Source organism: Hippocampus zosterae, chromosome 14 (genome assembly GCF_025434085.1).
Source record: "Hippocampus zosterae strain Florida chromosome 14, ASM2543408v3, whole genome shotgun sequence".
In the NCBI taxonomy this organism is placed as follows: domain Eukaryota; kingdom Metazoa; phylum Chordata; class Actinopteri; order Syngnathiformes; family Syngnathidae; genus Hippocampus; species Hippocampus zosterae.
The window spans coordinates 10,504,822-10,532,651 of NC_067464.1; positions in this window are offsets into that span (position 1 = coordinate 10,504,822).

Sequence of the window (27,830 nt, forward strand, 5' to 3'; positions counted from 1 at the left end):
AAGCACAGGCAGACAGAGCACGGCGCAATTATTCAGCCTTCCGTGAGCTTGTTTGATTGCTTCTCTCAAAGGGCAGAGCCTTGCAGTAGCTTGCGTGCCGCTGGATAATTAGTGTTGTGATACAGGATCACCACAGGGGCCCCATTTGAGAGAAGCCACATGGCACTTTGGTCAGTTTGGCTTGATGCACGCCAAAAAAAAAAGTGCACTCAATCAAGCGCATTATAGCAGGTTGGTGGCCATTTGATCATATATTTATGCTGGCATATGTAGGACAAGACAACTAGTTTCTGTTTGAGTGAGAACATCAGCATTTTTTTGAGCTGATGTTCACTGTAGTGAACATCAGCTCAATGTAGACATTGTAGACAATGTAGACACTGTAGTACACTTTACTGTAGTGATGCACTACAGTAAAATAATATCGGTTTTCATTTTTACATGCTTAATTGCTTGAGTAGTTACTTTCGTGAATAAATGTAGCATATCCATTTGATCATTTTATAAAATGTGTGGAAGTAAAATGCTCCCGAGGTAATTGGATTCTCAACTGGACCACCATTTACTCAAGTTAAAATTGTCTTCTGACTGTATGGAGAGGGTTGGCTTTTTTGTACAGTTCTGCTTCTTGAGATGCTTCCAGAAGACGGACCAGCTTCAACAAAGGGTGTTAAGACAAGAATAATCATTGCTCCAGAACCAGATAGGTATACCCCAAGGCTCAATATTACACACACTTATTTTTAGCCTTTTTATTAATGATCTACATGAAAGCAGTCCAGTGGCTGGCTGTCAGTTTATGCTGATTATACAATAGTTTGCACTCATCTTCATGTATCATTGAGTTAAAAAGAAAAGAAAATACAAAAATGGCAAAATATGTTTTTGGATAGGCTGTATTTTAAGTGTCCACTTTGAGGTTGACGAGGAGACATTTGCATGATGTGATTAGGTGATCGAAATTTTCCTCGGATATCCCTGTGTCACATGGCACATTTGCAAAGTCTTTGCAGGCCCAAATGAATATTGAGTGTTCTTTCCCTTTCTGCCTTCCAATTAATGAATAGATGTTGGTAATTATTTGACCAATGCCTCTCACTCTCATGACACGTCCCATATCCATCACTAAGTTAAATATAAATTAAAATCAATGGCGCCGGCAGACTCTTTGGACAGTGTCAGTGATGCCCATGCGTGCGCCCGTGCAGGTCTGGATAACAACTATTGATCCTCCTTAAGCAATATTCTCTTTTATCAGCACCCACCCCTCTTCTGCATGCAAGATAAGTGTTGCTCCTCTTTCTCACAGTCACAGAAACAGCCAGCCATCGACTCATCCGCATCTTGTTTCTTCTTATCACCCCAGACCATAGTAAAGAATTCAAAAAGAAAAATGGCAGAAACTAGGGAGTTGCGGGCGAAAAAGGCAGCTTTGTCACCAATAAAAACAGTTAATACAATTTATACTTCAGAGAGCTCCCTTGCTTGTCCCTCGCCATTTGCTTGCCCTGCGCTTGGTGGCCTTTGAGTAAACAATTCCTTGGAAAACAAATGGTTCCCTAAATTGTTGTAAAAAGGGGCCTCGGCGGTGCTGGTGGCGGCGGCGGCTGGATCCGACCAGAGGCCCCAGGAGCGAAGGGAGCGCAGATAACGTGCGTCAGCAAACATTGACTGGGCTTTATCACAATGAGCTTTCTGTGTTGGAGGAGCTAAAGGGCTGGCCAGCTAATCAGCCTCCACAGAGAGCGCACATTCCTACGGGTCAGGGCCTCAGGCTTGTAAGTGTGTGTCTTTGCATGCCTGTGTGTGAAGAAAAAAAAACTCCTGCTCCCTACAACCAATGACTAAAGGGCTGTTTACATTACACCGTTTCGAACTATAAATGTATAAAACCTGCATCATTTTGGCTGTTTAGTTACACCACCACAAAATAAAGGTAGTTGTACTTAAATCAGTTTCGACACACGTATTAATTTCTGATCCCATTTGACCTGAGTTGCTAACCAAAAACAGCAGCACACTACACGGTCTCCTGGAAACTCAATGATGTACTTACCACATGGGCAGTATAAAAGATCATCTTTCACGATGTACTATCTTTCTTGGCGATTCCACAACATCCTGACTTGTCAACCCTTCACAATGTTGTGTGTGTCGTTTTTTGCTCCACGTCTTATTTGTTTTTCCGAGTTTGCATCTGTTTTTAACATTTTGTGGTGTGTCTCATCTTTTTTAATTTGTTTTGATCCCCAGTCTCACTGAATTTGAAATTAACAACATCTGTCAATATGAGCCCGTGGTGTTTGAGTGTGTGGGTTCTGAAGTGAATGGTCACTCTCAGTGGCCTCGGAACAGGGTGAAGGTTTATAGCCAAGAACATAGCGGGGAATGACGTTTCACACAGGCAGGGGGGCTTTTGCTTTCGTAACGACATCGGAAGAGAAGGCGCACTAAAAGCACTCGGGGTGATTCCGCTTCGACTGCAAACTTTGCCTAAAGGCATCTTTTCATCTCAGTTCACGACTCCACAGTTTGGCCCCCTTGTGTCTCTTTAAGTGTTTTCTGCGGCGACACAGCAGCTCTGAACTGTTGCAAACCTCAGTGCAATAACACCATGTCTTGTCTCCCTGCTGCTGCCTCAGGAGGAAGAAGGGTTGTGGTGAGGTGTGGGGGTGAGAGTCGGCGGGGCGGGAAATCCACACACATGCAGTTCCATGTCATAGCCAAGAGATGTCAGCCTTTTCAGCAGATTCAAATGCCTTTAAAACAAAACAGAAGTGATCTAAATGCCTTAAAAACAGTTACATCATCAGTACACACAATCAGTACTGGAGTACTGTTCTCCATACACACATAGTATGTTCCAGCCCCAAATTGTCTATGAAATAATGAGCTACTGAGCTTTTTAATTTTTTATGAGGCTGTTTGACATTCGTAAATGAATGATTAAGGTTTTATTGGGGGTTTTTTTCATAAAAAGAAGGAATGTGAGGTTTAAAAAAATGTTTTAGTTTTACACTCTTTTGAGATAAAATAGTGCTCTAAACTAACAAGCATGTAAGTATATTTGTATGTATGCATGTGTATGATCATTCTTCTGCTATTTTTGTCTTTCAGAGTTTCGAGATTCCTTCATGGCGATTGAAAGAACAACAAAACAATGGTCCCAACCCTGTGAAAATGTTGTGGGGAACAGACAGTTCTCAGGACAATTTCAAGCTCCCTCTTAAATCGGACTAATGATCCGATAAAAAATACACTTAATTCAGACAGTTTCACATTTTCAAGATTATTACTATCACCGGTAATTCACTTGCATAAACATACATTGGTAAAGTAGACAATTCCATTTTGGAAGATACGGGTCAAATTCGACCCGGAGTAACCTCCCTGTACATAAACTTTGAAGCATCTGAACAAAAGATTTATTTTTTGGGGGGTCGGGGGGGGGGGCGTGCATTTTGCATCATTTTAGGAAAAGTCTTCACATTTCAGGGTGAAAAATGACATTTAGGATATTTTTACTCCTATCAAAACAGGTCAAATTTGACCCGAACAGTAAGGGTTTCAGTATATATATATAGCGGTATATATATATATATATATATATATATATCAGAAATAATGTGCATGGTTTGCAGGCCTGGGTTTATTTTAATATGTATCTTGTATCTTAATCAGATTTTCAATTGATTCTTCAAGGAAGAGCCTTTTTTTTCATCATGCCCCACAAGCGAGGCCAGAGACCAGGGTCAGACAGCGTAAAGCCCTCACCCACACACAATGCCTCGGAACCCTTTTGTCCTGCTCAAACCTGCTTCATCAAACTCTCCTATGACATGGAGTCTTGAACTCTGGCCGTGTGGTCGGAAACAGCCTCCACATAATTTATTCCACCCTGATCTCACACCTACAAGCAGATATTGGAAGTAACATGTCAGTGCTTTGAAATGATGGCTGCTCACTTCTTATAATGCATAACCCTGCCTGTTTAATCCTGTTTATGCGTCAGGATCGGGATAACTCCAGGGGAATAGCTGCTATCCTTATCATATTTATCCAGTGATGAAAAATTACTGTCCAAATGTGATTTACATACACACACCTTGGTACAGTGAGTTTTGAGTTGGGCGGAGAAGAGCGAAGATGTCAATTTTTCCCTTGTCAAAAACAACAACAAAAAAAACACGACTGAAAATCCAGAAGCTGGCTACTAACTGGAACAAGATAATTCCTGACAGAGGAGCGTTTTCCAGCCTATACAGTCAGGACTAAGCTTATAAAGACCCATTTCCGATGGAAATGGAGTACAAGGACACGGAGAGTGAACGATTTTAATCCACGAGTCTCTCAGAACAGATCTGAAAAAAAAAACATTGCTGGTCTCCCCTGTTTATTGGGAGTGTCCTGTTACACGAACTTCTAAAGAGGTGGGGAAAACATAGGCAATGCATTTTGAAGTAATTGGAGGAGTCATGCTGACGGTGGGTGGTAGCAGCTGTGGACGCATCACGGGCTCGCCGTCCTGAGGCTGGTATCTTCACTTCTTCTTTCTCAGAGGCTGTTATCTTCACTTCAAGGCTGCGAACGGGAACAAGCTGGTCTCTTCAGTATGATAAACTACTTTGATTACACGCTGTATACTTTTCCCATTGATATGTACTCAAATGAAGTCCTTGCATGGTCGTACTTGTAAATTGATTATATCTAAAAGCAGAGAGTGGTAAATTATATGCAATTACTCTTATACAAACTAATATAAAAAGAACTTAACTACTGTGATCAGTAAAATGCAAAAACAATGACTTCTCAAACCTGACTTTCATAACCGCTGCCATACACACTGCTTCACTTGGGTAAAACATACCATTTAGAATCATGGCCAAATAGTTCAACATTTTTCAATAATACACTTGGAATCTTCCAAACATGAGAAAATTTGAAAAATGTGTCACGGTCCAATAAAACTAATTTAGAACTTTTTAACCATATGTTTAAAAGATATTTGCCCATCAACAAAAGGTACCAGACTGACACTGAAGTGGTAGAAACATCATACTTTGAGGCTATTTTTTCTTTTCTTTTTTTTTTTTTTGCCAATGTTGCAGTGAATGCCAAAGTGCCATCATAACATGCAACTGGGAGGTTGCGATGAAAAGGTCATTGCTAGCCAGACTACCAAGGTGCCCTTGAACAAGGAATTGACATGCCTCAACTTCTCTTGGGTGCAGCGCCACTCAACAGCCACCGCACTGAGACGTCCATTTGTAGCATTTGTAGACAAGAATTTCCATGAATGCAATGAATAAATACAATGAATTCCTTCCAACTCCCTAATGAGAAAAATACTTTCGACTTTCAAAGCTAATACACTACATATTTGCTTCACACACATTTCAGGAGTTTATGTTGCAGCTGTTGGTTTTTCCCTTGGTGTGAGCATGATAAGGTTCCAGCTTGGAGTCCCGCACGCACACACACACCAAGTAGCTGAGTGTCTTTCTGCCAGGCAAGAGCTTGTTTTAAGAATCTAAGAGGCAGGCAGGGAGGCACAAGGTGGAGACCTCTTCAGATGCGGCTGCTATTAACAGCGTTGTGATGTGCTCATGTTTACCTTCTCTCACAAGGCTGCTACTCGGGGCTATGTGTGAGGCTTGGGACCCCTCTTTGAAGTGAACTTGATCCCTGAGTATACTCTGTTGGTAATTGCACCTTCTCTTTTTGTCTCTCTCTCGCTGAGATTAGATTTGGGATTTGAAGGATAGGTTGAGAGAGATTTGACTGATTTAGGCTATGTATGCATTTGACCATAAATGAATGAATACACATGTCAAAGATTTTACAAACTCTAACCCATTAAAACATATTTAAGCTGTTAAGTGTGCACAAAAGCAACAAGTGCTGTGATCATCTTGACCAGATTTTTCGCAACTCCTGTTTCCATGCCAGAGTTATATCTGTTGTAGTTGTTCCAGAACGTGGCTGTAGCAAGGCTTCTCTTATCTGATATCAGCTTGCACTTCTTTTGACAGTGAATCAACAGTGGAAGTGCTGGTCTGAAGGCAAGTAAGTTGAGTCCATCTTCCAACATTTGCTTCAAGTAACAATCAATACCTGCACTGCCGACAGAATTCAGAATGTTCAATTAATCGCTTTTGCCACACCCTCATCAATTGTACGGGCACGGTAAATGTATGATGAATACGATAATAAGAATAAGAAAACCTTTATTGGTCCCACAATGGGGAAATTTGCAATGGTGGTGTATAAGGATGCTCTAGGATACCTCTCAAAGTCCCAAAGTGGGAAAGCGTGAGCAAAACTGTCATGTTCGCACATGGAATTTTATTTAAACAGTACATTGACATGCAAGCTAACCGAGTCTGGGACCTGTATGACTAATACTGTATCTTACTGCTACTGCTGCATGCTACTTGTACGGTTTCATAAGGTCTCTGACTGGCCCAACATGAAGTGAGGCAAGACATTCCTCCATATTGAAAAAAATATATATTTACTCAATTTTATTTCGCCAAGTGGTTGTACAACATATTCAACACAGCATTATTTAACAGAGCACTTTTTGGAAACATTGCAACCAACAGTTGTAGTGTATGTATTTTAATCCTTCAGGACACATCTGTCTATTCATATATTTTTTTTTTCTCTGTATTTTCTGTGTCTTTTTATCTGGACCTCAAGTCTGTCAATACTTCGATAGTCGTAATCACACAGAATGGATGAACAAGCAAAGAAGGGACTGTTCATAATGTGTTCGTGTTAAGCACCGTTTTTAAAGATGGAAAAAAAATAAAGCTTTTTGTTTGTTCACTCACTGTCAATAAAGTAGCCATAATAGCTCTTGTTTTAAATTACCTTTCTCCCCCCCTCCCCTTCTTTTCTTTCCTCAATGTTTACTCCATCAGCTGTCAGAAAACGTGCACCGTGTTCAGTGGCGTGCAGCATTGAACACCTGTGTTTTGCTGTAATGACTTTGATTACACACCTATGGGCTGTTGCAGAGAGCACCAATTTAAGACTCTACACATTTTGATTGCCACTAAAAAGGGGGTAGCGTGGAAAAAGAAAATCACTTTCCAGAATATTTGATTAGTTGTGTGTTTGTGTGGAGGTTTCTGCGTTGAAATGCAATGCATCAGGGACGCATATTGAACTGTGAAGGCCTCTACTCTCCTCGATGGCCACTGGTCTGCATCCACACGTGTGACAATCCGTGCGGGGACTCGTGGTCACTGATGCCTACTCCCCCAAAAGATGCCTGAAGCTGCCTGATTCGGAACAAATGCGCACAAACAGGAACACAAACACACCAGAGGGACCCGGCTTATTATGCGTCTGTGTGTTTTTGTGCTACTCTCAGGTGTGGAGATGTATCAGGGTAGTACGAGCAGCCATGGGCATCTCCTGGTTCACAATGCTAGTCAGTAAACTGACAAAACAAAGATGCTTTTCATTCTGTTCCTCAAAGAGCAACCTCCACCAACTTGCCTTTTTTTTCCCGGTAGCCTTTATCTTCACTCTGCGTGTCTTTCCACTGCTCCCCCTTGTCTAGTTAGAGGGCATCTATACCGTTCTCTGCCGACGGGAGAAACCTGTATTTTATCACTGCCACATATGGAGAAATGCATTTTCCTCCCAAAGGGAAAGCTGACATGCAATTACGAGCCCCAAACATCCGTCACAAAATATATAGCATCCCGTTTTTGACATGTACGGCTTTATGATCTCCAATGTGGCACAATTGTATTACATCTGCTTTTTTGGGGCAAGGGGAGGGTCCATTTATCTAGTCAACATACTGTTCAAAGTATTTTTTTATACATACCGGTATATATTTTTGGACATCAACAAAAACATTCAGGAAGTCACAATTACTCAGAGGAGATGAGCTGAAATAGCTTTTGTAATACCGGTAAATATATATTTCAGGTCCTCGGTTTCACTTCCAAACAACATTTGCCTTATGGTTCTGTCATGTGTTTTTGCTCGAAAAGATCATACAAACACACCTGTGATTAGCTGGGCTAAATTGCAGACAAATAAATTAAAGGAGTAAATGCACAAGATTGCAGATGACAGCTCCGTGAGATGTCTGGAAGCAGTTTGTTTGGTCGTCATATAAGCCGGCTGGTGCTCCATCAGAGAGCGGGAGGGGCGAGGTAAAGTGGGACAGATGTGGAGGTTTACAGAGGCCCCTGGTGGGATAGTGAGAGTGATGGCGTAGAGGGGCTTGTGGGACAATAAAGCTGGAGAGGGGGGTGGACAGAGGAGACCGGTGTTCCACCTTCCCAACATTTGAACCGATCTTTCAGAAAAGAAAGGTGCCCTTTATCTCGCCTGATGTTTAATACCTCTCAGCAGATGGGTGGCAGGGTTACACAATGTTCAATTAGGTGAAAATACATATTAGTATATGATTTGGCCTTGTCATAGGTCTGCATGCTTCTGAACGTCATTCTAGTTTCTAGTTTGGAAGAAAGTTACCACTCATTCCATATGACATTGGATGAGGCAACCCTTCTCGGTGTGCTGGTGAAACCACGGACGAATGTTGGTTTAAAACTTTAAAGAGCTGCCTTCAAAACAAAAAATAGCCTGGAAAGAGAAGAGTAGACATCTTCAAAGTGAAGAGACATAAAAGTGCGTTTTGAAGTCTCCGGTTATCAATTCCCGAATCATTGAAGGGTTGGATCAATAACTGCCCTCTTAAATTTCAGGACGAGCCTTTGAAGCGAGCCGTGGGGTTACAGTCGATGTATAATACAACACTTTTTGTTTTCCTGGAACTGCTGCTTCGTAGACTCCACAAACTCAAGATCAGTCTTGCCAATATTTGTATTCCCTGCTGTCTTCCATACATAACTAATACATGCCTTTTCTTTCTTGGAATAAACACCTTGTGATAGCTGAGCTGTATTTCCAGATGGACCATGATGGACTATTATAGAGAATTAAAAAAAAAAAAAACAATTTTAAGCATTTTGTTTCTTTGCGGGTAAACTGTTATTTTGCTTGATTGGTGTTTAGTTTTTTTCCTGGATGAAGCATAATTGAATGCTGCACCTGGCAGAGCGCAGCAGACCTTCCGTTGTTCATAAGCGTTTACAAACATAGAGAATTCTTCAAGGGGAAAATTGTTTTCTGCTCAAAGTCAACAGGTGGAACCATTAGGGAGTTGTATGATAATCAGAGCAATCATTTCTCCTTCAATTACAAGTATTGATTATTTGCGTGTTATAACAAACCCGAATTGGCTTTACTGATCTTACTTGGACACATCTGTGGCAAATAGTGGTCTGAACTTATGGACACTTGGATCCAGAACAAGAATTTGGAGGAGGTCTTCTCCCTACCCGGCAAATTGCGCGACCATGTATACTGCAAGTTGGACATGTACTGCAATCCGCGCAACCTACGCCAAATGCTAAAGTCTATCAGGCATCACAGAAGCTGTCTTAGGTTATTGATAGATTACAGAAAGAATCAGATGTGCAGGGCTTGAGTTTGGCGTTTTGTCGCAACAACACACAACCACTGAAAGCCGCAAATTGTGACAGGAGGCCTTCAGTCGGCCCTGGCGCACTTTAATTAGCTTTCGCAGCAATGGAAGAATACGTCATCACGCTGCAGAAAAAGTCATGCTCAATTACTGCCATACTGTTTTTCATTGTTGTGTTTTAGATTCATGGCCTAAACAGATTCAAACGGGATATGGTTGAAATGTCAAAGGAGTGTTCTGAGTACGGAGAAAAAAAAAAAGTACCGGTGTTGTCCAACATCTTTGTGCTTCTCTTCCCTTGCACTCACATTGTAGGCGAACATGAGATAGAAAACCACAAAACACCCGACCTGTCAGATTTTTGCCAGAGTAACATGAGACATGCTTGAAATTTGAAGCTTAAGACTAACTTATGACTTCCCACCTAACAAGAGTTTGTGCAAATAATTTACAAAATGGTCGAAAACAATAGGAAAAAAAATCTCAGTGGACTAAGTCCATGGACTCAGTCGTAATAGGAATATGAGTGATTTCTTAAGTTGAAGTGACTCGATTAGATTGGTCGCTACCAGCAATATAGTTCAATGCAGGCTTTGTCACCCCGAGGTTCAGTCCAGTAGTCACATCCACTCACTGCTTCCATCAATGGTTCGCAGATGTTTACCAGAACTGGGGGGTTTGTGGGGGGTGGGGCGGTGTCTTGGGGGCATTTTAGTTCACTGCACTTTGTTGTCCATACATCTCAGCCACCTTTAAAAGTGTTGTGGACCAAGCCTCAATGTCCCAGCAGCCCTCAGGTCAACCACAACACTGACTAACTCACTGCTTGTCAATGTGTCAAGGTGCACGCAGGCGTGCGCAAAAAGGATGGGAAGCTTGAGATGTGAGGCGGGAGACACATGGCTTGTATGTCTTCAAGATGGTGGTCAAAGATGGCCGACTGATACATGGACCACATCTTGAGACAAAGAGCAGTCCTGTGGAAATGATATGACCCCTCTGGACCTACTGTCATGTGACATCTTTCTTTACAATGCTTGCATTCCAACCTCTCCTGTTCCAGGAAAATGATCATCTGTATTTTAGTTTTTTACGTTAACTTGCAGATATATTGATACACCTGAAGCATGCAAAAGTGGATTTTTTTTCCAATTAAATTTGGAGTCATTATGGGAAAAAAAATTTTTTGCACTAAATAAATGATAAATTAAATAAATAAAAATAAAGTATATATATATATATATATATATATATAGAATTTATATATATATAAATTGTAAATTTCCCCAGTGTGGGACAAATAAAGGATATCTTTTATATATATATTTATTTATAAGATGCTTAGGCATGGGTCAATTCACCCAAAAATGTTGCTGCTTAATTTTTCTTTGACTGTTTGGCGGTTAGTAATCAATTTCAAGGGGATATGACTGCTTCCCAAATACAGAAACTCCAAATGCTGCAGTTTACAACACCTTTGAAATTGGACTCAACACTGAGATAAGGCCTATTCATATTTCCTAAATGTTTTCTTGGTTTGCGTTTTCCACATTTCCACTGTCAGTACCATAAATGGTTAGATTCATCATTTGCAGTATTTTGAATTTTAACGACATAGATGGAATTGAATTGCATTTTCTTCATTAACAAACGTCCCTGTCCAAAAAAGGTATGTACTGCAACTGAAACACAGAAATATTTTTGGGCAACAACAACAACAACAATAATAATAGTAATAATAATAATAATAATAATGAGGTAATAAGGAAAAAAAGTAAGTAAAGTAAGTAAAAAGTAATAAGGAATCTTCTTGATCTTTAATGCTCCGAAGGACTGCAATTTCTTATTGGCTCGTCATTTCATCTTAATGACAAAATACAGAAATACCTGTCAGTCTGTGAAAATGTGCTGAGTTTAATGAAAATTGTTTGGCTTCTGAGGAGCACTGCCATCACTGAGGGCAACACACATACCATTGATTGTGTTGGTGGAAGTAAGCACTCTTTTCAGACCCATTCTGGCTACAACAGTTCTTAAATCCTTTCTGCATAAAGCAAACATTTTCATTACAATACATAAAATCCCATGCCTTCATGGGATTTGGCTCTTTCTAAAATGTCAGTTTCAAGTAAAGCAGACACAGATGTGTCGGACAACTTAGGGCAGATGTAGTAGTAGACATCAATGCATGCCCTCTTTCTATTCGGTTGAGGCTACTGTCCAAAGAGGATTAGGAGCAGCTTCCAAGTGTCAAGGCAATTACAACAATGACACCAGGGTGGTTTGCGGGGGGTTATGGCTGATGCTGTGTTCATGTCTGCAGAGATGAGCGCCTCCTGCCTAACACTTGTCACCGCCCACATCCCATCTCCATCTGTTCCCCTCGCTGTAATGCATCAGATTAGACTCCTTCTTGCTACAAAAGACGCATCACTCCATAAAAGTTACGGCAGTTTGAGATGAAGCTGGAAAGATTAAAGATAGCCGTTAGTCATCCGAAAACCTCATTTGTGGCGTAGCGATTATATTCTGAAGGCGCTGGCAGTCCGATCTGATTATGTAGATGAATTGATGCTCGCATTACATTGTATCTGATACAATCCAACTTTTTGTTGCACGGTATGGTCTCAAATAATGGCATTGGCCTAAATAGACGTCTTGCCTCGATTAATCTCCTGGTATGTTGTCCAGAAATGACTACCTCCTCCTTTTTGCCCCGTCAATATTCAGAAACAATCAGCATGCAATAAGAACTCTGTTGTAAGAGCTACTTGTGGTGATATTTTCTTTATTACTGTATTAAACACTGAGAAACTCAAGTTGCCCGAACGTAGTGAGATAGCCTCCAGCACACCCGTAACCCTTGTGAGCATCAACGGATTAGAAAATGGATGGATGGATGGATGGATGTCCAACTGTGATATGTTTCAGTACTTTTTGCACAAGTTGCTCTTCTCTTACGAGGAGATTAATAGCAACATTCACAACAGGAATTTGATCCATGAATTCACCAATAAATATCTTGGTTCAATTAATAATGCTGTTCACATTTTGACATCATGAGACCAAGACAACACCCAATCATAGTTCAACAGTACCTTCCCATTGTGATGCTTCAAACAGGATGTTCTCACACAGAAGTGGCCGCTGAGCTTAGAGCGGCAGTGTCATCGGCCGGTTGCAACAGAGATACCGAGAGACTGGAAGAGTCACAGAAAGTTGCAGACGTGGATGTCCGTTGGCCACATCCGATTCTGATGACCACGACATTGTGATCAATGCCCTGAGAGACCGAATGACGAATGACACTCAACTCCAGGCACGTTTAAGGGAGGTGAGAGCCACCCAAGTGTCACGTCAGACTATTCCAAAGCGTTTACATCAGCGTGGTCTGCATGCAAGATGTTTTATTGTGGTGTACCCACCATTCTTGTTCACTTTTGTTTCACTGAATTGTTTGAGATGAGGAAATCACATGTGCATCCTTTATTTAAATATCTCACTTTCAGTATATGATAATAATGTAGCGTGAACATTTTACATTTTCCATAAATTTCACCTGGAAGTCAAATATCTCTAACTTTTTGTGAGTAGTGTAGATAAGCTATGTGGCAAATCTTCCTCGCTCCTTTTATTATGCCTCACTGATGCTCGGAGGAAAAAGGGGGAAAGCAGTGGAGATATGACGTCCCCTCTTGCTCTCCCTCATTAATCTTAATAAAACAATTGACCTCTGAATGGCTTCTTCTTGCCCTAGACCATTAGGCTGCATGACCGAGGCTTTAAATATTAAGCAGGCTTTATAAAATGTGATCAAATGTTTCGTAAATGGCACAATACACTCAGGCTTCTCTTCTCTCAACCCTGCATTGTAAATGATAGATATGTTTTTTATCATCCAGAATGCTGTTTTCAGCAATATTTGCGGTTGATATTGAGATTGGCTTTTAGTTTGAGTGGTTTTAACTTGGCAGATAGGTCCCATTGGGCTTTTATTTCCTTGTCTGCAGTTGAGCTGGGAACATTTGTGGAAACTTGCACTACAGTATTATTGTGGTATTTTGCTCTTGATATCACGATGCATTGATAAGATAAGATATCCTTTATTCGTCCCATCTTATCAATGCATCGTGATACCAAGAGCAAAATATTGGAAGATAATCAATTATGAAACATCACTCTTGAGGGTGGTGTTGTTTTCTTAGGGAGTGCTGCGAGCAGACCCCGGCGGCTTCCCCGTGGCAAGCTACAGTGCAAGTCTGTTTCTGTTTATCTGAGCTTCAGATATGGTCATGTCAAACTTGTATTTCACAAAGTTTGTTATTTTATATCACTGTATGTCACGTTGAAATCTGCATACATAATTCAGAGCACAACAGTGAATGTACTCACATGATCGCCACCTGCCCGCAAACATCAGTGACACATAGAAATTCAAACATCGGTTTACTGTTATTTTAATTTTTCAACTTTGTTGGTTCTTGGCTGATGGGAGCTTGAGGGTAGTGGGTCCTTGATTTCGGATGGTTACAAATAGCTATCAATAAACTAGTTTTTGAACAATAAACAATGAAGAAGTTCTGCTCTATTTACTGTTTTTACTGAATACTATGGCGCCTTGAGCTAGCAGTCCGCTGAGCTTCCATAAGGATAAAAAGAAAAGACTATCATAACATCAAGATATGAGAGTATGACATGATGAAACATGCTTTGAATGTTTTTTTACATATGCACTATGATTAACTACATTCTTCAACATCGCTCAGCAAAAGTATCAATGTCTGATCACAATATTGATATTTTGTATCAACACTAATAAATTCTGAAATAATCTCTCAGTGGACTTTTTGAACATATTGTTAAGTCTGTGCTCACAATAAAATTATTATTATTTTTTTCTTGTCAGGGAGATGCTGTTGTGTGCACTTTTTGGCCCCTCATTCGGTGGCAGTGCCTCACAGCACACCCTGCTATATACAGTAATTTGTCTCTGATTAAAATTTGTGCTGAGCTTTGAAGGCTGTACCGATGTTATGTGCCGGAGTGGTCGTCCTCGTCTGGTAAAAATTGAAAGCCTTTTCATCTCAGAGGGCTTAAAGGGTCAAAAGAACACCAAATAAGCCTCCCTGTTGTGTTTCTTTTCCTCCCACCCACCACTCCCCTTCTAGCTTGTAACAAACTGCACCTTTGTCGGATGCGGCCTCTGTCAGGTTGGGGTTGGGAGGGGGGGGGGGGGGGCTTACGGGGATTGAGGGAGAGCTCTGCCCTCAGGTCCAGGCTTTGGAGACCCTGTCAGCTTCAAAATGGGGTCTGCTTTATTTCACCCCTTGACCCCAGGCTTGAAAAGAGCCACGCAGGAAAAACACAGAGATATATGATACATCAAGGCCTAGTGAAACTCCTCGGCTGGGAAATGAGGACGCTGCAAACTGCAGACTGAGCACAAAGTGAATGAGCTTATTGTTGTGCTTCTTTTTTCCACTCCTTTTTTTTCGTTGGATCCATGCAACCAAAATAATTTTCAACTAATGTGGCTGCTCCACACTTGCTCGAGCTGCTGTGCGACGTTTTCGACTCTGCCAACATCTGATATGCAGTTGTCTGCACGCCACTTGCACCTTGTTTACGCTCATTTACAAACGCAGCCAGATAATGAGGCAAATTCATTTACCAGTTTGCTGAAGCGCTCCAACTAAAGATTTTAGCGCGAGATGAAAAAGGTCATGCCGAATTGAGGTTGACAAAACGATTCCATTTTAGATTTTGCACTCTCATTCATTGATAAACAGGGCAATGACTATGTCTTTAAAAAAGGATTTAAAGGTAGTTGCCAGAAATTGCAAAAACGTAAAAGTTAAAATGTATTAAATTCATTGCTGCAACCTTTTAAAATGTGCACACAAATAAAACCCTTTTCATTTTAATTAAATAATGATTCTTGAGCATGTAAAACATCCTGTATGTTCTAATGTGAATTGTGTAATATACTGTATACTCACATGGCACCAAGCGATAACAGGCCCATTTTCATGGCAATCATTCGGGTGTTTGCACAAGTGAGTGTTTGGGGTATTTTTTTGGGTTAGGGATCCCGTATATAACTTGACAGCTATTGAAATAGGTTTTGAAGAAAAAATAGAATGAACAAATTAATCCCCGATATATTTTTAGACGGCTAATATTTGGTGATGATATTTCAAATTGCGGTTATCGTTACCACTCTATTCAGCTTCTCTGAAAATGAGAATGAAAAATGTGCCACCATCTGCATTTTTTTCCTTTTGTTGGATTGTCTTTAAGTGATATTGTGCTGATACTGGTAATTGTGATGATTGTGGTCGCTGTAATTGTGACATGACATTGTCATACATTCATTTCATTGGAAAATATGAAACAGTTATTTTAGTTATTAATTTTGTGCGTTTGATTATTCCCTCTTAGTTTGTGACATTTGCATTAAATTAATTGCATTGATTAACTGTGGCGATATTGCTGAATAGCCAATCAATCTAAAGTGGCCCGGGGAATTTGGGGGGAGGGGGGCGTTGGGGGTGGGGGGCAAGCCAGGGGGCGTCCATGAGGATACGTTGAGGAAAAGGGCCTCCTTTTGTTTTGTGGGCCAGTCCTTGACCTTGGTGGGGGGAGGGGGGGGTCTAAGCTTCCAAACTGGGTCCTGGTTGAGAGTATATGAGGCAAGGGCTTGGGTTCATGGGGTCAGCAGTGGTGCTCAGCAGTATTAATGAGTGACCTTCGTGAAATGCTCCAAGAGGACGTGGCGATGAAGGGAGAATGTGGAAATAAAGAAGCGGGGGTAAGGGAGTAAAACTGTAAGGCCCTAGGAGAATCAAAACTCTGACCTGTTTCTCCAAGATAACGGAGATTGGCCTATGAAAATGCATCCATCACAAGGCCACTAAGCCGGAGCCTTCTTTTGTGTGGCTGTGTAGACCCTGTTGGCTGAGGCTGTGGGAGGAGGAGGAGGAAGAGGAAGAGGAGGAGAAGGCGGGTGAGATGATGGCGATAGGGAGTGGGGGTGTCAATCTGTGGAAATGGAAGAAGGGAGGAGAGTGGAGGCTGGGGTCGGTCAGGGCAGCCTGGCATGGACAAGTGAAGAAGGAAAACTCTATTGCTTATTCAACAGAGGGAGATGTTTAAGACGAAAGAGGCTAACTTGCCGTAGGTTTCAAACGTTTGTATTTATTTAAATTCAAGCTCAAGTCTGAGGAGACAGAAGAGATACTTTGAGGCAGAGAAACTTTTGCCACAATTCTCAAAGGTGAAAAGACTTTGCCACTTCCCTCTCAGTAAGCTCGCACCATTATATTCAGATGAAAAACTATGAGCAGCAAGAGCAAGTCACAATCAAGCTGACATTTAATTTAAATATAATGAGCCACCGTTTCTATTACAAAGGGCGACTTCCAAAACATTCATTCTTATTTTCAAGTGTTCGTGTACAGTGTACACTATTGCAATATTTAGGTGTGCCATAGGGTTCTTATTGCTTTTGTAGGCTGGGCCGAGAAATTATCGGTTGTTTGCTTGCTGATTACTGAAAATAATGGATACAAAAATCAAATATTCTATTCTAAATGCATGTTCTTAAAAATGGTGTATTTGGACATGACTTCTGTAGTTTTGCCATTGACGTCGATTCTATTGGCTCTGTTTGCTGTCTATATTTTAAATCGATTAATGAGCTGCTCCCTCTAAATTGTGGGTCGGTCTCTTGGGGTAAAATGGAGGAAAAGAATCATCAAACAGCACTGCATTAGCCCTCAAACAATGTCGGCCCACTGGGCGTCTGCCCAGTATGCCAGCTGGCCAGACTGGCCCTGCTGGGCTTCATTGTAGTTTGCCATGAAAATACATTTTCTTTTCTGCAATCATGTCACATTCCACACAGACTAATGTTGTCACTCCTGATTCCTCAAAGTGTCGCAAACTATTCCAACTCTGTGCTCAATGACAGAGACATTTGAAGTCTCTGTTCCATCGGCATGCAAGAAGCTACCCTCTTGTACTTAAAACACCCATATTCGTTGTTCAAGTCCAAGGTTTGTGTGCTTAAAAGTGAAATGTCTTTGCCTCCAATCATTATCTGGTCACCACAAAGTTTTCAAGGAGACATTCACCTTGTCCTCCATCTATGTACTGCATGTTCTCTCCCCTGATGTGAGGATCAGCTTGACACAGATGAGCTCGTATATGCGTCTGCGTTGGGGGGTTTTGGCCGTTCATGCTTATGACTTTCATGCCGAGGTAAAAGTGGCACATGTACATATTTAAATGACTGTGACGGCCTTCAACTTTTTTTCAGCTTTCTACTTCTTTCCCCTCAGGCCTTTTAATTTCCACTGGTCCTGTGGCTTCCGTCCATCGCACAGACAGATGTGCCATAGGCGCTTTAAAGCGGCGTAATGTATACATTATTCATATCACGCCACAAAAGGTGCTCATTAAACTTTACGCGGCCAGTGCAAGAGGCAGCCGCAGATTGAAAGTGGTGCCCGCATCACAAGTGTCACTGTGGACTGACAGAAAAAGGCGAGCGAGAATTTGAAGATGGCTTTGATTTAACTGCCGCCTTACTCACATTTAGTGTCATCCTGTCTTGCCCATCACCTCGATCGTCTGTTGAGTCTAGTTAATGGAATCATGTGTTGGACAAAAACACTGCGAGGTAAAGGACACGGGGGTGTAAACAAAATTTATGTTAAAAAAAAAAGTACAAATAATTTACTGTGGGTTATTGCATGCAAATCAATATGACTGCATGGGTGAAGATGATGCAGCATCAAAACAGTCCCGGAAGTTGATGTATACTGTATTTCTAGGTGATAATGTGCATGCAGAATAATTTTGACATTAAATGCTTCTTAAATCTGCTTTTCCCCCAGCAGTGTTTCACACAGCCCACACAAGCTGCCACAGGGTTCACTCAGGTAGGAAGGACTTACTGTACACGCTTTGCCTTTCCTTTGGCCCCAGTCTCAGCAGAGCATTTATCCCTTAATAATGCATCACTTAGCACCCCCCTCCCGCTCCTGTATTCCCCATAAAAGGCTTTAGCTGGCAGGTACAGCAAGCTTTTGGGACCAACAAAATCTTGGCGCCAAGCTGACAAAAACAAGCACGCCGGGGAAACGAGCTGTCATTACAGCGGTGAGGCTCCTCTCACCACGTGTTCAGCGCTTCTACTCGCTACCCCCAAGGTCCTCTTGCGCTCATAAATACATCATTACGCCCGACGCCCGCCATGATGATTTCTGTTTTCATCAGCTGTCAAAAATGACCTGAATTACCCATCACTGTTTGACCCAAATGCAGCCGTCAGATATGTTAATCACAGTTTACATAACCACTTAGCCTGATCCCTCCATCGACTTTGTAGGGCCTTCAAGCTTACCACATTGCACCTGTCACAAGATGGAACAAACTTATTGAGCATTTAAAATGACTATTTTCCCGGGGAGAAAAGATGAGAACAGAAAAGATTGCAACATTAATTAATGTTTAGTAAGTTACTTTGGAAATGTAATTGTTATGTTGTTATTCTACAATAAATCACGCTGACGACACCATAACTTTCCAACAGTGAAATGCATCATTTCTAAGACATTAAAATGACAAAGCTGAACTACATTTTTTTTTCAACATTAAACCAAATGTTATAAGTCCTCTATTGGGGTATAAATGAAGATATAAGATATCCTTTATTTGTCCCACACTGGGGAAATTTACAATAATAATAATACAATACAATAACGTATAAATACATCGTGGAGTGAATTTAAGGGATTTTGTAGTTTTTTTTTAATCACAATCTAAAACAAGCTTTTACCGCATTTCATAACAATCCACACAAGTGTTTTTTTTCTCTTTGGCCTCAATCATACGACATCCACAATCCAAATAGATATATTGTCACGTTTTGTGAGGTGGAGGACCCCAAAAAGCAGGGAAGTTGGAGCAGTAGTACTAGAGCAAGATGTATTTAACAAAAACGCAAACAGGGGTACAGTGTAAAAAGAAAGAAAAACAACTGAAGTAAACAAACAAAGTTCTGAAAAAGCACAAGGAACCAAAGTAACAAAAACCTATGACCCAAAAAAAAAAAAAAAAAAAAACAACAACATGAGCACACAGACACTCACACTCACAATGATCCAACCAAGACTGACAGAACTCAGGGAACTAAATACAAGCAAAGTGACGAGACAACGAGAAACACCTGGGCAAGACAAAAGGTTGAGGGAGCTGATTGTTTAAACACAAGGACCATGGATGACGAGAACAGGTGGAGACAAAAAGGGCACACGAGGGAACAAAACCAATTATAATCCCAAAAAAACCTTAACATAACTATGATTAATAATTATGATAATATTATTAACCATATAATTCTCAATCCATTTTGTCATGTGGACTCATCACAGCACACTTTTCCAATTAGTGTTAGTCCTACGGTACCTTGGGTGCGGGGTTTCTGGGTGTTCTTGATCCGAGTATCCGGCTTTCAATTTGCATGGTTACGTTTTAACTCTGAGTCCATGTGGCAATATTCTTTACAAGTGCATGCCGATTTTTAATGCAGCGCCACCCGAGGGATCGAAGGTAAGGTTTTCAATGCTGGTTTTTGGCCATGCCATGTACACGCAGTGATTAGTCCAGATACTCTGAATCTTTTGATAATCAAAGCAGTGACACCATAAGGAAATAAGACATGCATATATATATATATATATATATATATATATATATATATATATATATATATATAATTTTTTAATCTCATACACATGAAATATAGAATGATATATGATATATAATATATATATAATATATGAATATATAATATATTTAGAAACATTTCTAATTTTGGCTGTGAAGATAATTTAACCAAGCAATTACAATGGAATTTGTTTCTGATATTGTACATTTTCTTCTCTTGATTCAGGCAGATGAATTTCGAGCCGGACACCAGGAAAACTTGTTTTAGCTTCAGTCTTTTGGTGTTTGACTAAGTCTCTCCCACTGCCCACTGTAACCTTCCCAGAGCGTTTTAAAGTCAAGTGTGTGTGACATTTTGGTGTTTGAACTCGTGTAGTTCTTATACTGAAGAGTCTTCTCCTAAGACGGGAACATTGCTCAGGTCACTTTGGGAGTTGTAAGTACAATCTTACAACCTCCCTGAATGAATATGACTACTGACACTCCAGTCATGGAACAGTTGGGTCAGGGCAAAATGATCTCATGGGAGAATTCTGTGCAAAATGTAAATCAGTATCTGACAAACTTTATTTATGTATTTATTTATTTTTAACATATTTGCAGCTGTGTAAAATCCTACAATATTGATGAGCATCTCCTTTTACATGCTCGTAAAAGATATAATTTGTTCACATTTTGTGTTTTGTATGAAGACCATGGAAACTTTCCAACTGGCCATTGCCCGCCTTCAAAGGAAAAACTGCAGCCATAATAAAGAAGGTCAAGCCTATGAGTTAGAATGGTTTGCAATGCCACGTGTGAGGTTTATCACATCCATGTGTCGAAGAAGCTTTTGCCTCTACCAATGAGGAAATGGGGTCATCAGAGAAGAAAAGGTTTATGGTTCAAACTGTTCAGTGTAATGTTCAATGGTTCCAAGCATGTTTGTGATTCGCTACTTGCAGATTTTCCGATTCACATCGAGTTTTTTGGGAGACATTCTTCTGGCTATTCACTTACTTTTCCACCATCTTGTCGCCGCTTGGTCCCAAATAACTGTTGAAGTGAGTTGAGGGGCTTCATATAGTGCCTAGCAGGCATCTTTGTGGGTAGGATATAACGTGATCATGATCAATTTCAGCTTTTCTGAGAATGAATGTCTTGAAGCAGATCAATTTTCACGGCTCAAACATCGAGGCAAGTGTAGGCATGAAAACTATTTGTGGTCTTTCATGTGGCATTTCATTGCAGGGCATTCAGCGGGCATGGCATCCGAGAGTGACAAAAACTGAATTCACGTTGCATTTTTATTTCAATTTTACAAGGACTTTAACAACAAGCGCCAATGTCATTGCCAGCTAGTCCATATGGCAAACATCCTGTTTAGAGTCTTGTGACCAATAAGAGAAGCGGGCAATGAAATACAGATTGTTGTAAAACCTTTTTCTTGTCCTTTGTAGTATGGGGACAAGGATAAAGGCAAATTAATCTGACATTTCATCACTTTTAATTAACCCCAAAGAATCGCAGTTTTCCACTAACAACAGCGCTTAACATCCCATTATTGAGCGTTAGGTGCCTGCCTATTCAAGCTAATTGGAAAACTTCTTGCTCTTGCAACTGGAGAGCAACATTTATCGGTTGCTCAGTGCTCAGTGTTGCTAAGTGATCACTTTGCACCTGTTGCTCAAGTGCATTATGTTTACTAATCTACTGTTAGTGATTATAATTAGACACATGACTTTAGCAGCTTAGCACGAGCGGTTGCCTTTATTTATTTATTTATATTTTTTGCAGTCGGTGCCTAAGCGCTGTAACAACAAGTCTGAACAAGGGTTTTTGCAACGTTATCTCATTTGCGCTACTTATAACAGATATCATCCTGTACATTGTGGGTGAGCCAACACACTGCACCCTGAAGCACAGTCCTGATAAAGTGTTTCCACACACAAGGGCAGCTGGATTCGGCTCTGCCATCTTCCCTTTGCATGAACAGCGCTCGCAGTTGGTGTCTGCTCTGATCAAAGGGACAAATCTATCCAGGAGCAATCAGGTTGCCGAGCTCGTCGAAGCTGCTGACAACTTCAGGCTCTTTGATCAGAAGAGACATCATCCTCAAGCACGCCGTCTGCCTGGATGCCTTTGTCTGGGGCCAGGAAATAGGGGACGTGATAGCTCCCTCTCGGTGCTCTTCTTCTTCTTTGCAGCTTCGCCTTTTGGCAGGCAGGATGAAAGCTTACCCCAATTATAAGTGAAAACACCCCCGATGAACCGTGCACCGCTTCGAGGGTGCATTCAGCCACTGTCAGCCCATATAGAATATGTACTGCACGGCGAAAGCTGCTATTAAAGCAGCATACTGTCAACCGTTCAATGGCACCTTAAAGGTGGAATGTCTCGCAGCTCTCACAATTCCACCAACACTTTCATGGAGAAGATGCGTTGAAAGTTCTGCAAATTGAACGCGAATAATGTGTGCTTAGATAGTTGTTAGCATGCAAGAAACGATTCATTCTAGTTGTGCTTTACATTATTCTTTAGCTCTTTTAAACACTTTATAATGTACTTTTTATTCTGAATTTCAAACAGTTCCAGAACTCTTGATAAAATGTCTCTGGCAAAATACACCAAGGATAAAGATTTACAGCACACTTAACATCCATTTGTAACACTTGTTAAAGCGAGTACATTTTTGGGGTATGGTTCGACTGCTCACCTCACACCACTCTGCACTACACGGCCATTACTGAGTATGGCTTTTGTTGCCATGATGATCAAGGGCAGCACTAGCCTGTTGCAACAACATAAGGGCGACAACCCACCCCCCAAAAAAATCTATCAATTTCTCTATCTATGTATATATATCTATTTATCTGTATATCTATTTATCTATATATATACAGAAAAGAAAAAAAATATATATACATATATAGTGTACTGTATTTGTATAAAATGTATGTGTGTGTGTATTTGATTGTACAGGGTCAAGTCAAGTCAAGTCAACGGTGTCCCTAAAGTCAGGACGTGGAGGCAATTGACAACACTGTGGAGTTATTCAAATGAATCTTGCATAGTATATCTGTTTTTGCATCAAAAATGTTTAAAAATCACATTGAGGATGTTTTTTTTTTTTCTTTGTATTGCAACTACAACACAAAAAGTTATGGAAAATGTGCATTTATGCCTTTGTGTCCAGACTTCACATTTTTGCAATTATCATCGTTGCAGCATAGAAAATCCCCACGGCAAACCAGCAGTGGCTTTTGACTGGATGTTGGATTGGAATTATATGTGTGCATAAGAATGATGATAGACAATGTGACATCCATTTTTCCAGGTGATAAATGCGGTATTTGATTGACAATCGACAGTTGAGTGGGGCATGATATCAGCACATTCACAGGACACAACCATTGTTTTTGAGAGCGGAGAGTAAGGTTTGATTTTTCACTACTTTGAAATCCAATTTTATGAACATGTTGATCTTTCCCATCATTCAAACTCTTCTCTGAGATGTTTGAAGTTTACTTTAAAGTTTACCACTTCTGTAAATGAGGTTGTGGCGATCCTCTGAAGCTTTATATGTGCATGCATGAGCCTTGAAGTTATGCACCTCTCCCTCGATTTCCACTCCAACCACTGTGAGCGAACGCGTTGAAGGTGAAACAGGCAACGGTGAATGACAGACAGGTGTGCAGGCACTGTGCTGTTCGGCTGCGCAACGAAGATCATTGATTTACATAACAGTCAAAGACACACATATACCCGCGTGCACACACTCCTGCCCAACCACATCTTACTGTTCCACCCATGTGACTGCACCTCAAGTCAGACCACCCACCCCTCAGCACCTCATCAAGAACCAAATGGTTATCTCACTGCCTATCTCTTTTAGGACGGCGTTATTGCAGGTTTCTGGTGCAAATGGCACCGAGGCCAACCTGAGAGGGGACAGTAACCCCCCAAAACTGCATCAAATCTATGGCTACCATAAACCCACTGAGAATGTATGTGAATCAAAGATTACCTTTCCTAAATCAGGTCCATTACGCTGACTTGGAGTGACTGTTTTAAAGGCGTCAACAGCCTGAGAAGCATATCAGGTGTCTGTCTTTTAAAGCCCATCCTTCTGTCAGTGAAGCTCTTTGGGCAATTACACATCTGTCAAGTGTCGCCTATCTGGGCTTTCACTGACAAGGGCTATGTCAAGCAGTCAGCCATTACAGCGGCCCAAATGGAGGCTGCATTGTTTGGAGCTCGCAGGAAGTGGCTGCGGCACGGAAGACTGAGCAGACGATCTACGTCGTGGGACTGAGGAATTGAGCTAACGGGTTGTTTTGGAGATTGGAGGGCGGCGGTGTGAGTGGGAGTGAATGAGGGGTAGGGGGATTCATCATATTTCTCACACCTTGAATGTCAGCCAGGGTGTTTTTTTTTCCCTGAGTGTATTGAGCCTGGAGACTCATCTCGGCAAGTTAAATCTTCGCCCAAGGCACTGCCTTTTGTATTCATGAGTTCCAGTTGACCTGTCTTCAGGCAGTGAAGAGGGTGATGCAAAACAAATATTAATCTGCGTGCAAACTTATATTTAATATTGCCTGTGAGTCTTATTGATAGTTATGCATGTGCATTTATATTTGAGTCAAATAGAACAGATAAAAATGTCATAAATTAAATTAGTCAATATAAAAATAAAGAAGTGAAACAGATTAAAACTGTATTGTATTACTTCTTCATATCAATTTCAGTGTGTTTATACAATGAATATTTTCAAAAATACGATCTACCGTCATATTCATCCATCCATCCATCGTTTATTTGAATCGCTTTATCCTCACCAGGGGTATGGGGTTTGCTGAATGTAGGTGGTGTATTTCCTCAACTGGATGCAAGCCAATTGCAGCATCGTCCTATTGTCACTGTCAAATACACAAAACGGTAGGCATCTGCAAATTATTTTCTTTCATAAAGAAAAAAAACTGACAAACATTGCTGATACTATTAATCGCATGGTGTTCAATGGTCGTGGGCTGGAATATCAGTTCACGGGTGCCAGAGGTTACTCCGCTCTATGCATTACGGATGTGAAGAAATTCTCAGAAACAGGTTTTATGCAACCAAATATTAGTTAAGTGATTCATAGACTAGGGAACAACTCATTTGAAATAGACTTCTTCATGTTGGGATTCTGAATAAAATTTGCATTGCTCCCAAGGGCTTTACAGGTATGGAAATGAAAAGTTGAATGAGCTTGAACCACAAGTGGTTTCAAAAAGGGACGGATGTAAAACTACCAGTCGACGACACAATTACCAGTACATTTAATGAAAATTAAAGATGAAATGTTCATTATTTATTTATTCATACACTTTTCAGGATTGTATTTTGATCCCCCCCAAAAATCTGACATTTGGTGTCTAAGCTATGTCGAAATGATGTCTAAATGAAGCCCCTATGGCTTTTTAAGTCAGCTCGTTGGTGTTATGTCTCTGTCTTGAATCAGAAAAGAGGTTTTATGACGATTGCTTCGAGACAAAGCCTTGTTAAAAGGGATGCTGAATCAACAAAATTCCTAATCAATCACCTAACCAATATTTATAACATACAAATACGGCATTCGCGACATGTTTTTGCATCCTCATTCTGTCATTTCAACGTGTTATCAAATTGGGGTCATCGCCCTGTCCGCTTGGTACAAATGCTATCGTCTTAATTTGCTTTGTCAACTGTCTTTGGGATCATAGGTGCTCGGCTTCCGAGTTAAAAGCCCTGCTCGTAAAAGAAAAAAAAAAGCTTGAATCTGGGTCACTTGAATGCATTCTCGTCCGTCACACCGCTACATCTCCTCAAGCCCGAGACGAAAGGCACATTGTCAAGTATTAATGAAGAAAAGGTCCCTGTAGGGCTGGTGTTTGTCAAACCAAATTACATACATTCAGTTGGAAAGGTGAGGATTAATCTTTCAAATCCCTTCTGGATGTGTAGGATGCCCGCCACACATACAGTCCCGGGCTGGAAATAACCCCCCTGATGCTGACACGAATTGGCTGAGCAGAAGCATTGTGCTGTTATGTATAGCACACTGTACATACTGCATGATGGGATGCTGTGAACATAGACACAAACATGCTGACAGCAAAACAACGCCTTTTACGGCAGCTCCTAAATATTTACTGTACGCACATTTAACAAAAACTGGAACAGAGCGTATTCAAACAATGTTCCAGCTACACTTCTGTGTTGTTTTTTTACGCCGGGGAGTTGGGCACTGATTTTTTTTTTTTTCCCCATGTTGTGTGTAGAACACAAGTCACAGATTTATTTGGAACTATTTGTTTTATTTTTTTGAGATGACAACACATTGAAGTTGCAAAATGACTTTCTTCGGCTTACTTTGTTTTGAGGAAGCATGAACTGGCATCTGTATTCGTTAATACGAAATATATATATATATATATATATATATATATTTTTTAATTACTATGATTGTTTTTTTTGAAGGCCACTCGTTTCCGAAACTTCGGACTTAGGAGGTAAGCGCCTAAAACAGTGCAATAAAGAGAATTACAATATAATGTTTATTTTTGAAAATGGGTATTAAAAATAAAGACTTACTTTTTTTCATGTACAATGCCCTCAACTAGAGAGTCTCACAGATGAAAAATCCAATTAGATTAAAATGGTAAACGGAATGCACTATATATCATTGTATCTACAATGTAGATACAATGATATATAGTGCATTCCGTCATTGTATATATCATTGTATCTACAATGTAGATACAATGATATATGATATACAGTAGATTCTACATCATACGTTACCTGACCAAAGAACATAAATAAACAACCACTCACATACATTTCACGTAGTCTTATTTGCCAATCTATTCAACTGTTGAGTACAGCGGGAGCATGTTGGTGGCTTCCTGCAGCTGATATAACTTCTAAAATGCCAAAACATTTTACCATTAAGTTTTGTTTACCTGAACCAGGATCCTGTGCCGCATTGTAGCCAAAGATACAATTCTGGTGGATTGATATGTCTCGCAAGTCCTTCTGGAAACCGAAAATAGTTGTCATGACTATCAATAAATATTTTTTCATGAATGTCGTTGAGGTCTTCTTTTTCTGATACTTCTTCTTTTGGTGATTAGCAAACAACTTTTGGTGCATTTTGCTGAACCTTCTGAGATGAAGCATGGATCTGCATAATACGATTTCACCACCTCCTATTTAACCCTATTCTTTCCATAATACAAGTAGAAATTTAAAACTAAACTCAGAAGAATTTCCGTGGGGAAAAAGTTTCTCGTATTCAAATCTAACTGACCTTTTCGCTCATTAATTTGTTGTCTGGCCTGACCATACTTAAAACATGATTCTAATATCTGCTTCTATTGGCTTCTATACACAATATATACCAAAGTATATATTGCCACCGACTGAATAGGAAGTGCAAAGCATTTCTAGAGATCAATGCAGTCTCAAGCAACGCCGCTGTATTCAGCTAACGCGGACAAGCACAGGCGACACTGGGGCAGGCATCCGTCAGTCATCAGGTTTCATGAGTTTGTGAATAAAGCCGCTAATACAA